A 13,371-nucleotide genomic window follows, 5' to 3' on the forward strand; every position below is an offset into this window, starting at 1 on the left:
GCTGCCTTACAACGCCAGAGACCCAGGTTCAACCCTGACTATGGGTGCTGTCTGTACGAATTTGTACTCTCTCCCTGTGACCGCGTGGGTTTTCTCCTGGTGCTCTGGTTTCCTCCCATACTCCAAAGATGCAACCGTAGAAGACGCAACACCTGTTCCTATACCTGTCCCCATACCTCCTCCCTCAACTCTGTCCAGGAGCCCCAACAGTCCTTTCGAGCTAACAGAGGTTCACTTGCACCTCCGCCAACCTCATCCACTGTATCCATTGTTCCAGGTGTGGACTACTACATCTGCAAGACCAAACGTAGAATGGGCGATCGCCTCGCTGAACACCTTCGCTCAGTCCGCCTGGGCCTACGTGATTTCCCAGTTGCCAAACACTTAAACTCCCCTTCCCATTCCCATGCTGACCTTTCTGTCCTGGGCCTCCTCCATTGTCAGAGTGAGGCAAAATGCAAATTGGAGGAACAGCACCTCATATTTCGCTTGGGCAGCTGACAACTCAGCAGTACGAATATTGATTTCGTTAACTTCAGGTAACCCTTGCATCCCCTCTCTCTCTCCATTCCTCCCCCACCCTAGTTGTTGTACTAGTTTCACTGTTGTCCGAGTAAGTTCCATTGTCAGTATAACTCGTATTCACCTAGCCCACAGCCGATAATGGACTATTCCCTTGATCATCGTCACTTTTTTGCATATCTTTCATTCATTTGTTCTATATCTCTCTATACCACTGTTAAAGTCCGTTTTCTCTAGACAGACAATAAGCAACAAAGTTAGTGGTTAAACAGTAAAGTCTTTATTACACGAGGTGGGAGTGGGGAGGTCAGCACCAGGTGTTTTCAGACACCCAAGCTCACACCATGTCCCACTCTCCGAAACAAAGGACAAAACGGTATAGTTATGTCTTTTACTTATCAGTGAATGAGGTGGTACCACTCACATCGTGCCCATAGAACGTAGTGAAAGAAATAAGACCATGTCCATTTAAGGTATTAAGAAGTCATCAGTGGGTCAGTTTTTGTTTTCAAAATAAAGCAATCTCAGCTTATTCTTATTTTTAGCAAAGCCAACTAAAGGTCATTGTTTTGTTTTGTAGTACATGTTGTACTTCTTAAGGTTAGACACAGCTTACCTCTTTCTGCTTAGCTAAGCAATTTACAATGTGCAAGAAGAAGCAGGCAACCATTTTGTGACCTGTTTCTTTTGTAAATACTTAAACTCTTTCATTCCCTCCTTTTATCATAACATGATAACAATTAAAATCCCCGCAAAACACAATTCGGTCGGATACACTATTACAAATATCAAAGCAATTATGAGTAGAAAAATCAGACCGTGCTGCACTATGGAGCCCCAAAGACCTCCTAACCAGCTGAATGGCCATAAGCCGCCCTCACCATAATAGCCATGCATCTGGCTTCCAATCATCTTTCAGAAATGTCACGGATAACATCCAACTTGACCAATCTTTTTTCAGAAATTTTACTCTCTCCCATCAACACATGTGATATCTCACCTTATATCACAAAGAATTGTCTTACCTATGTTGTCTGTCTAAAGGATCTCGCTGGAACCGTCAACCAACGACTGAGTAAGAGGCTGCAGAGTGACCGGAACTGGACAGGGAGAAAACTGAGCTCTAGTCAGACCCTTTAAGACCGACCCCCCGAAGAAGCTCCCGGGAACACTGTGTTCCCTCGTCTGAGGTAAAAATGGTTCCTGCCGAGATCCTTTAGACCAGCGGTCTCCAAACTATGGCCCGCGGGCCACATCCGGCCCGCCACGAGATTTTATCCAGCCCGCCGCAAGCTCTTAGGCGGTGGGGACTGGAGGCAGAAGCTGCCGGCGAAGGTTCGCCGGAGAGCGGATCGCCACCGACCCAGAGCCGGGACAAGGCACAAAATGGTTGCCTGCTTCTTCTTGCACATTGTAAATTGCTTAGCCGAGCAGAAGGAAGTAAGCTGTGCCTAACCTTGAGAAGTACAACATGTACTACAAAAATAAAACAACTAAAGGTCAGTTAAACTCTTTCAGCTGTTATGGATAAGAGAGCCAGCTGTGTGTTGTTTAAGGCTTCCGCAGTGTCATTAGCCAATTTCCCCACCACCGAGGCCATAGTGATCAACTCCCTAGCTGCCTTAACTGTCCCATCCCACACTCAGAGGCCTGCTTGATTGCCTCTTGCCGAATGTTCAGGTGCCATCGTGTTTCTTTGGTCATCCTTACCATTCCCTCCTTTCCAGCATGAGTAAAGGAGTGTATGTAGGTTAACAGTACAGGTAAGAATGCATCAGGTACACAAGCTTGTCCAAGAGGGGTGAGCCAGAGGCCCGTTGGAGTATCAATGGCACAGCCCTCTTGTTTCCAAAGATCTTTTTGCGCAGAAGAGGCGTCCCCCTGCATTGATTTAACTTCCCCCATGTCTGGCAGAGCTGTTCTGTTTGTCAAAACTCTTTGTTCAGAGGGGACAATATTAAGGGAGTAGGAGGCCGACGTGCGGGCAGTGGCGACAGTGAGGGCTTTTCCTTTAGAAACCTCACCTGTGCCTCTTGTGTGTGCACTACATTTAATAATGGCTAATCGGTGCGGGAGAATTAGGGGCTGCAACAGATTTGTCACATAAAGGGAGTTTTTAATAGGAGTGCCGGAAGATGTTAAAAAGCCTCCATGCTGCCAGAGGGCTCCAAAATCGTGGGCAACGCCGAAGGCATATTGAGATTCAGCACAGTTGATAAGTGTCTTTTGTTGGCCCAGAATGCACGCCCTAGTGAGAGCATAACGTTCTACCTGCTGGGCGGAGGGAGCATTTCTTACAGAACCGCCCGAACATTGCGAAGAACCACTTCATGACTGTGCATTGGCAAATGAATTATTAACCACAGTCCGACAGGACCTACAGGTTGGACACTGAACCTCGGGCTATGCGATGGTTGCAGACAACGGGGCCATAACAGAAGAGGCCGGTTCCAAAATGCTCTCTCCGCCCAGCAGGCAGAACTTTATGCTCTCACTAGGGCGTGCATCCGACCGAATTGTGTTTTGTGGGGACTTTAATTGCTGTCATGTTATGATAAAAGGAGGGAATGAAAGAGTTTAAGTGTTTACAAAAGACGCAGGCAACCATTTTGTGACCTGTTTCTTTTGTAAATACTTAACAGTTCAACAGTTCAACAGAGCTTTATTTGTCATTCGGTACCTAGGTACCGAACGAAACTACATAGCAGTCATACACAAAAAAGAACACAAGACACATAACCCCAACACAAACGTCCATCACAGTGACTCCAAACACCCCCTCACTGTGATGGAGGCAACAAAACTTCCACTCTCTTCCCCACGCCCACGGACAGACAGCTCGTCCCCGACCGACCCACACAGTCCCCGCAAGGGGATGGAAGTCCCCGCGGCCGAGCCGCACCGGGCGCTGAAACGTCTCGCGGCCGAGCCGGGCGACGGAAGGCCCCACGGCCGAGCTGCGCGCAGCTAAGTCCCGCGGCCGAACTCTTTCATTCCTTCCTTTTATCATAACGATAACTATTAAAGTCCCCGCAAAACACAATTCGGTCGGATACACTATTACAAATATCAAAGCAATTATGAGTAGAAAAATCAAACCGTAGTACACTATGGAGCCCCCAAAGACCGCCTAACCAACTGAATGGCCACAAGCTGCCCTCACCATAATATCCATGCATCTGGCTTCCAATCATCTTTCAGAAATTTCACGGATAACATTTGACATGACCAATCTTTTTTCAGAAATTTCACTCTCTCCCATCAACACATGTGATATCTCACCTTATATCACAAAGAACCGTCTTACCTATGTTGTCTGTCTAAAGGATCTCGCTGGAACCGTCAACCAACGACTGAGTAAGAGGCTATAAGGTTAGATATCACATGTGTTGATGGGAGAGAGTGAAATTTCTGAAAAAAGATTGACATGTCGGAGGGAATGAAAGAGTTTAAGAACACAAAATGGTCACAAAATGGTAGTCTGCTTCTTCTTGTAAGTTGCTGAGCTAAGCAGAAAGATGTAAGCTGTGTCTAACTTTGAGAAGTACAACATATACTACAAAAAAAACAACTAAAGGTCAGTTAAACTCTTTCATTCCCTCCTTTTATCATAACATGATAACAATTAGAGTCCCCGCAAAACAATCCAGGCACAATCCACACCGGAATTGTCCCGGCAGCTCAGTCTTAACCTTGGAGAGGAGGCACTGGTGATCCCGGGCTTGTCCTTATGGTTTAGTCCTGGGCTCGAAGAAAGCGTGGCTGTCTTGGGCTTGTTCCGGCAGCTCAACAATGGCCTTGAAGGAGGGGGCGTGGTGATCTAATGCTTGTCCTTGCAGTTCACCCTTGCCTCGAGAAGGGGTGCTGGCTGTCTTGGTCTGGGCCCGGCGGCTCAGGCTTGGTCTTGAATAAGAGGTTTTGATGGTCTCAGGCTGTCTCTCTCTCTCTCTCTCTCTCTCTCTCAGGCTGTCTCTCTCTCTCTCTCTCTCTCTCTCTCTCTCTCTCTCTCTCTCTCTCTCTCTCTCAGGCTGTCTCTCTCTCTCTCTCTCTCTCTCTCTCTCTCTCTCTCTCTCTCTCTCTCTCTCTCTCAGGCTCTCTCTCTCTCTCTCTCTCTCTCTCTCTCTCTCTCTCTCTCTCTCTCTCTCTCTCTCTCTCTCTCTCAGGCTGTCTCTCTCTCTCAGGCTCTCTCTCTCTCTCTCTCTCTCTCTCTCTCTCTCTCTCTCTCTCTCTCTCTCTGCGTGTATCCCAATTTGTATATTCATGTTTTATGTGTATGTGTGTGTGTACGTGTGTGTCTATGTGTGTGACTGTGTATGTGTATCCATCTGTATGTGTGTATATGTATCTGTGCATATGTGTATCTGTGTGCCTATGTGCATATGTGTGTATCTGTTTTGTGTCTGTGTGTGTATGTCTATTTGTGTATGTGTGTGTGTGTCTGTGTGTAAGTGTGTATGTCCATGTGCTTGTGTGAGTGTGTGTCTGTGTCTATGTGTGGTGTGTGTTGCCTGTATGTGTGTCTGAATTTGTATGCATGTGTGTATGTCTATGTGGGTGCGTGTATATGAGTGTGAGTGTGTCTGTATCTGTGTGTGTGTATGCATCTGTATGGGTGTGCTAGCTCAGGACAGTTTGTACCCAGTGATTAGTGCATGCAGCTTTGAGTTGGTGCAATGGAGTGTGTGTGTCTATATGTGTACCTGGTGTGGTGTGTGTGGAGCAAGAGCATGTTTCATATTTAGGTGCGCATTACTATTACTGGGTGTGAAAGTGCCTTTAATTAACCCCTGCTGCAATTGGATTAGCTAATGAACCAGTAAAAGAAACCAATAATTCCTGATGATCTCAGCGCTCAGGAAAGCAGGCGAGTGAGAAAGACAGTATATTGGCGTGGAGATCTGATTCAGGTACCCAAACAACTGCATCTTATTGTAGAAACAAGGAACTGCAGATGCTGGTTTACAAAAAAGAAAGACACAAAGTACTGGAGTAACTCAGCAGATCAAGCAGCATCCCCGGAGTTCTTGGATAGGTGGCGTTTCGGGTCAAGAGCTTTTTCCTGATTGATTGTGTGGGGGAGAAAGCTAGAAGAGGTCTTATTTCTGGTGTGCTGACTAACGTCTCCCCCTGCCAGTGCTCTGCCCAGCATCAGTTCCTATAGGAACCATAGGCTGAGAAAGGGTTTTAACCTTGGAGAAACAAGGAACTGCAGGTGCCCCTTAAAAAAACAAAGGACACAAAGTACTGGAGTAACTCAACGGGTCAGGCAGCATCTCTGGAAAACATGGATTGGTGACTTTTTCGGGTCGGGACCCTTCTTCAGATTGATTTGGAGGTTTGGTGTCGGGACCCTTCTTCAGACTGAGTCACCTTAATACATCACCTATCCATGTTCTCCAGGGATGCTGCCTGACCCGAGGAGTTACTCCAGCACTTTGTGTCTATTTTTATTTTAACCTCCCTCTTCTGGCGACTACAAGGTAGAAAGGCAATTAAAATCAGTCAGATAAATATGCTGCAGCTAACTGACATCAATTTCTACGCGGGATTATCAGACCTGCCTTTCAACTACAGCGGGCAAATTCCAAGGACATCTCAGAGGTTACAGCATAGTTTGAACCCTGACCGTGTGAGGGCACAGCATAGCCTCGGTCTAGTCTGATCGTGTGAGGGCACAGCATCGCCTTGATCTTGTCTGACCGTGTGAAGGCACACCATAGCCTCAGTCTAGTCTGATCGTGTGAGGGCACAGCATAGCCTCGGTCTAGTCTGATCGTGTGAGAGCACAGCATAGCCTTGGTCTAGTCTGATCGTGTGAGGGCACAGCATCGCCTCAGTCCAGTCTGAGCTTTGCTTTTCATTCTTCTTTCTGGATCTGCTCTGCAACCACAGCTTTTGGGAGATTCTTCTCCAACATATCCAATTCCTTGCAGATAAGGGGTCATCAACCCGCAGTGTACTATTTCTATACACTTTTACTGTATCTAAGATGTGCTTATGTAACGTAATACTTGTACTGAACTGTACTGTATTGTACTGAACTGTATGCAAAAAAGAATTTCACTGCACAATAAAAACCCATGTGACAATAAAAGTACCATTGTACCGTTGAATTTAACTGAATACGTTATTGTCACATGTGACAAATCACAGTGAAATATTTTGCTATTGGTAACTGTTTCTTTCGTCACAGATGCTGGCTGACCATCTAGGTGTTTGGAGTATTTTTTGCTTTTGCACCTGATGTTTAGTCTGTTCCCTCTGTCACAGTGTGCGTACCAGAAGATGCTTCCTTTGTCACTGTGAACAGGATATGCCCTCTCTGTCACTGAGTGTGGACCAGAGGATACCTCCTCTATCCCTGAAACCAGAAGATACGCTGTCTGCCACTGTGCCTAGGAGATATCCTCTCTGTCACTGTGTGTGTATCAGAGTAGACCTCCTCTATCACTGTATCCAGAAGATACGCTGTCTGCCACTGTGCCCAGGAGATGTCCTCTCTGTCACAGAGTACCAGGGGGCACCTTTCTATGCCTTGGCACATCCGGCTCGCCATCTATCCATGCCCTGATTTGTGCTACCCACTGGTGAACATGGAAAGGTGACATTTTAAGTTGGGACCCTGCTTCAGACTGATTGTGGTGGAAGAAATCTTGTAAAGAGCAAGGGAAGGCCAAAGCCTGGCAAGGAGTAGGTGGCCAGAGGTAAAGGGGTTTTTAAATGGGTAGATGGTTGGACAAAGATCTGAGATTAAAACACAGAAGATTTTTAGATTTTTTTTTTTAGATTTAAAGATATAGCGCAGAAACAGGCCCTTCGGCCCACCGGGTCCGCGTCGCCCAGTGATCCCCGCACATTAACACTATCCTACACCCACTAGGGACAATTTTTACATTTGCCCAGCAAATTAACCTACATACCTGTACGTCTTTGGAGTGTGGGAGGAAACCAAAGATCTTAGAGAAAACCCACGCAGGTCACAGGGAGAACGTACAAACTCCATACAGACGGCGCCCGTAGTCAGGATCAAACCTGAGTCTCCGGCGCTGCATTCGCTGCACCACCGTGCCGCCCTTGTGAGATGGAGATGTGAGACAAAAGGATTGAAGAGTTCCGAATTGTGAAGCTAGAGGAAGGAATGTAGGTGGAAAGGGAGGGGAGAAATAGGGGCGAGTCCATGTGGGACACAGACAAGGGGGGGAGGGGGAGGGGGGAGATAGTTACCTAAAATTGGAGAACTCAATGTTTATACCATCACGTTGTAAGCTGCCCAAAGTCCCCACATTGAGCAAAGTTGACTTGGCGGTGGACAGGGTTTTGGCAGATTGTTGGGTGCGGGGAGGGGGGTTGGAGGTGGGAATGGGGAAGGATTGGGTTGCCGAGCCAATTTACCATTCTGATTTCATAAAGGGAGAGTGGCTGGAGAAATGCAGCTGGTCAGGCAGCATCTGTGGAGGGAATTCTGTGACTGGTGGTGGGGTCACATGGTAGGTAGCTGGTGGAAATGTCTCTGCTTCCAGTACATCACTCTTCGCTACGTCCGCCAGCTGCAATGTGGTCCCACCATTTCTCACATCTTTCCGTTCCCACCACTTTCTGCTTTCCACTGCAACCACTCTCACCATGACTCCTAGGTTCGTTCATCCCCACCCCCGCCCATAAACCTCCCATCCCTCCTCCCCTGGCACTTTCCCCTGCAACCATAGAAGGTTGTAATCTCCTCCCTCAGCATCTCCTCCCTCAGCAGTGACCTAACTAGCCCTTCCATGTGAAACAAGGATTCAGCTCACCTCCCCCAGCTTCATCTATTGCATTTGGTGCATGAGGCCCCCTCTACATCAGTGAGACCAAGCAACCATGCTGCTGAGCACCTATGGTCTGTCCACCATGACCACCTGGGGTTCCCAAGTGTAAAACATTTTAATTCCCCTTCCCATTCCCACACTGATCTGACTGCCCTTGGCCTCCATTACTACCAAGGTGAGACTAAATACAAATACACACCTCATGCTCCACCTGGATGGTCTACAGCCCAACAGCATGGATATTGAGTTATCCAATTTCACGTAAACCACACACCCCCCTGTCAGTTTCCCTCTCCTCCAATCTCCCTGGTCCTTACTCCCACTCCCTTCTTTGCACCTTCCAGCCCCCTATCAACCTGTTTCCTCCTCCCACACACACACAAACACTCCATCCTCCTGCATCCTCTTCCTCCTGCATTGATCACACCTTCCCGCCCTTGGTGGTTCCCACCTGCCACCACCTCTCACTCTCTTCCAATTTACATTTTCCTTTCCCATCAGATTCCAGAATCCGCAACATTTGTCCTCCACTTATCGGAGCACTAATCCGTGAGCACTAAAGCGTGGGTTTTCTCCGAGATCTTCGGTTTCCTCCCACACTCCAAAGACGTAGAGGTTTGTAGGTTAATTGGCTTGGTGTATGTGTAAATTGTCCCCAGTGTGTGTAGGATAGTTTCAATGTGCGGGGATTGCCGGTCAGTGCAGACTCGGTGGGCCGAAGGGCCTGTTTCCATGCTGATTCTCTAAACTAAACAGGGTTTTGAGCAGAAATGTTGACTGTCCATTTTCCTCCACAGAAGCTGCCTGACCTGCTGAGTCCATCCATCTGTTCTCCTGCCTTTGGCAGCATCTGCCGTCTCTTTTACCTTCCATTGTGATTTTGCTTCATGTCCGTGAACTGCGCTCAGGAGCTGTAATGTAACACTCTGCATCAAACCGAAACAATCCAGGAGTGAGAGAGTTAAGAAGTAAATCTGCTGGGCACACACATTGCAAGAAGAGTAATGGTCCCCCTTGCTTGTTGATGCCTGAAGTTATAAAAACTCCATTATTGTATGAATCATCATAAAACCCCACAGGCAAGACCCTTCATCAAGCCTTGCAAACAACCGTGATGATAAGGCAATTTTAGAGATAAATAAGCCATTCCATCATATGTTTGTTGTTTCACAACAGTCCAATTAATTCCTTTATGTCCCTACTTCCAACATCAAATTCGTTGGAGTATTGTTTTTCTAGTGGTACTCTGGATGACTCCGTGTTTTTGAGTGACATCAGCAAGTTAACATGTTAACGTGCAAAGAATGGAGGTTTCTAGATGTAATTATGTCAGAGGGAAGTAAAAACAACAAAGGGCGAGTCTTTAACTTGAAGTCTAAACGTAAGAATGGAAGCAGACAATGGAATTCCAGGCGTCTGGACAATAAAGAGGGCTCACAGGGAATGTTATGATCAAACATGTCAAAGGCACAGAACAGAAAACATAAGAGGTTATTCTGGTCATGGACTGAAAGAATGTAATTGGCTTTGGGATTGTCTCAGTGGAATAGCAGGGCCACCATAATGGTTGGAGGGATTAAACATGGAATTGGGGGAAGGTTGGGCACAGATTTGGAAGTGGAAGGTGATGCTCCATTCAAGGACTTTGCACAAGAAAGGGAAGTTGGCCGTGATGTATTAATTTACCAGGATGGAGTGGTTCAAGGGCAGGTTTTTGTTTGAATTGATTGAAAGATACAGCATGGAAACAGGCCCTTCAGACCACCTAAGATAGACTCAAAATGCTGGAGTAACTCAGCATGGGATAGTTCCTTCCTCAACTACCTCCTCCAGCAGCTCGTTCCATACCCCCACCACCCTTTGTGGGAAAAAAGCTACCCCTCAGGTTCCTATCAAATCTTTCCCCCCTCACTTTAAACCTATGTCTTCTGGCTCTCAATTCCCCTACTCTGGGCAAGAGACTCTGAGTGTTTCACCTGATCCATTCCTCTCATGATTTTGTACACCTCCATATGATCACCAAGGTTAGCTGATCATAGAGTGGTAACTAGACAGAAGGAAGAAGAAGAGTAACTCTGGAGAGAAGGAATGGGTGACATTTTGGGTCGAGACCCTTCTTCGGACTGGTCAGTGGTCCTTCATGTAGTTGATCACTGGGATACACTGGTGGAGATATACAATAATTAGGGAGTCTGTGGTAACAATAAGTGTCACCAATTGTACTTTAGTCTCATCCTCAGAATTGTCTGAAGAGGTTGTGAGCTCCAAACCATGTTCATCCTGCCTTTACCCGTAACCTTCTACACCCTTACTAATCAAGAACCTATCAATCTCCGCTCTTACAATACCCAAGGATGGCCACCACAGCCGTCTATGGCAATGAATTCCACAGATTCACCACACTCTGACTAAAGAAATTCTTCCTCATCTTCATTCTAAAGGTACATCTGTTTATTCATAGGTCAAAGGGATTTGCAGAAGACCAGTGGTGACAAGAATTACCTTCCCAGCACCCAGAGGATGGGGATCATTGATGGCCGGACAGGGTGGTGATGCAGGGCTAGGGATGGGGTGGTTCAGGTACAGCAAACCAATGTGAATAGGATCAAGATTAAATAAAGTTGCCAGGGGCCTCAGTGAAAGAGATAGAAGTGGGATCAGCTACAGAACTGTAGCAGAGAGCCAGCATTGACTGAAAGAACTGAATGGCTTCCTTGTCTAGTTACCACTCTATGATCAGCTAATCTTGGTGATCATATGGAGGTGTACAAAATCATGAGAGGAATGGATCAGGTAAACACACAGAGTCTCTTGCCCAGAGTAGGGGAATCGAGAGCCAGAGGACATAGGTTTAAAGTGAGGGGGGAAAGATTTGATAGGAACCTGAGGGGTAGCTTTTTTCCCCACAAAGGGTGGTGGGGGTATGGAACGAGCTGCTGGAGGAGGTAGTCGAGGAAGGGACTATCCCAACTTTTAAGAAATAGTTATACAGGTACATGGATAGGACAGGTTTGGGAGGGATACGGGCCAAACGCAAGCTGGTGGGACTAGTGTAGATGGTACATGTTGGCCGGTGTGGGCACGTTGGACCAAAGGGCCTGTTTCCACACTGTATGGATCTATGACTCTAATCTGGAACAGTGCAGACAACTGAAATGAAAGACTGGAAAGAAGATCACTAACTCTGTCAGTGACAGTCCCCCCTTCTATGTAATGTGTGTGTTTAATCGTGCAGTGCCTTCATGAAATATATGCGTGACAATACAGTTAATTGTGCAATAACTTCATGATATATGAACGCATAAGAACTTTATAAAATATACCTTCTTAGGAATCCAATAAAAAACACATTATAGAAAGGGAAAAAATGGGGGGGGGGAAATTAGATTGGCACTAGCGAGAACTGACGTATTTTTCAAACTAAGGAGTATTTATAACTAACCTATTGATTTATTGACAGCTGACAAATAACAGGTGGACTGGAGGCATAAATGTGGTGAGTTCCCAGGTATTGGCAGACAGCCAAGAGAAACAGATTGCCAGATTTGTTTGCCATTGTTTGTTCATAAGGTTACAGGTGGGCAGCAAAATAAGGAACCGGAGTAGTTGTTGGAGAATCAGTTGCATTGGAGAGAAAATAAAGCTGGAGGGAGAGATGTGGGTGGAAGGGGATAGGGGGAAAGGGAAAGAGGGCATTATAAGGAAATAAGGGACGAGAGGATTGGAGAGGAGCACATGGGGTGGGTAGAGGAAAGAAGCAAATGGGACCATCTTAGATGGGGCATCAGGTTAAGCATGGAAAACCATTTTCCTCCCGTGCTGTATGACTCGATGATTCTATTCCAATATATTCCTCAGAGCAACAACTGCTGCCAACAGAGGAGTAAATCGCCATAAACCACTTCGACGGACTGCATGTGAAAATGATGGATTGGGATCATCCGTGTGAAGAGCTAGGGCCCCAAACTCAAGGTACTTTGTGCCTTGATTCACCACCCTGGCCATCCGTACTCCTCACTTCACCCCATTTCCCACCTTGATCACTCCACTCACCTCACATAGCTCCAGTGATACGGATTCGATCCTGACCTCCAGTACTGTCAATGTGGAGTTTTCACGTTCTCCAACAACTGAAGAGCAGTCCTGATCCACCTGCTCTGGTCCCACCATTCTACCTCATTTAGAGACCATTGGACTAACTTTGATTGGACTTCATCTTGCACCAAACATTATTCACGTTTTTCCCTCTATCATGAATCTGTACACTGTGAATGGCTTGATTGTAATCATGTATTGTCTTTCGCTGACTGTTTAGCATGAAACAAAAAGCTTTTCACTGTACCTCGGTACACGTGACAATAAACTCGAATCGTGTGACCACGCGAGTATATTCCAAATGTTCCAGTTTCCAAAGGTGTGCGGGTTAGTAGGATAATTTGCTTTTGTAGGTGAGGGGTTGAATCGGTGAGGGTGAGTTGATGGGAATAAGGGGAAAATAAAATTGGATTAATGCGAGATTATCATATGTGTGTGCTTGAGAATCAACTTGGATTTGGTAGAATGAAAGGCCTGTTTCCACTCTGGGTGCCACACTGGGTGCCACACTGGGTGGCACACTGGGTGCCACACTGGGTGCCACACTGGGTGGCAAGAGGATTTGAAATCCAACCAGCCACAAATTAGCAAAATGTTCTCTGAAGTTAATACTTAATTCCTCATTTCCTGCTGGATCATAATGTCTGTGGCTTGAGTTATTGAAGTGAAGGACAGAGAATGTTGCCAGATCAGTGATTGGGCTCAATCACCAGCGAGGCAAGGAAATGTAACAGCTTGCTGATATTTACTCAGTGAGGATGGGTTGCTGAATTATTGACTGCTCTCAGTCCATCAGCAATTATTAACTGAAACACTCCACAAGGAGCGGAGGGTGCCAAATGTTCCCAAGTTTAAAAAATAATATTTGTCTTTGGGCGGCACGGTGGCGCAGTGGTAAAGTTGCTGCCCTACAGCGCTTGCAGCGCCAGAGACCCGGGTTTGATCCCGA

Source organism: Rhinoraja longicauda, chromosome 14, assembly GCF_053455715.1.
Source record: "Rhinoraja longicauda isolate Sanriku21f chromosome 14, sRhiLon1.1, whole genome shotgun sequence".
Taxonomy (NCBI): Eukaryota; Metazoa; Chordata; class Chondrichthyes; order Rajiformes; family Arhynchobatidae; genus Rhinoraja; species Rhinoraja longicauda.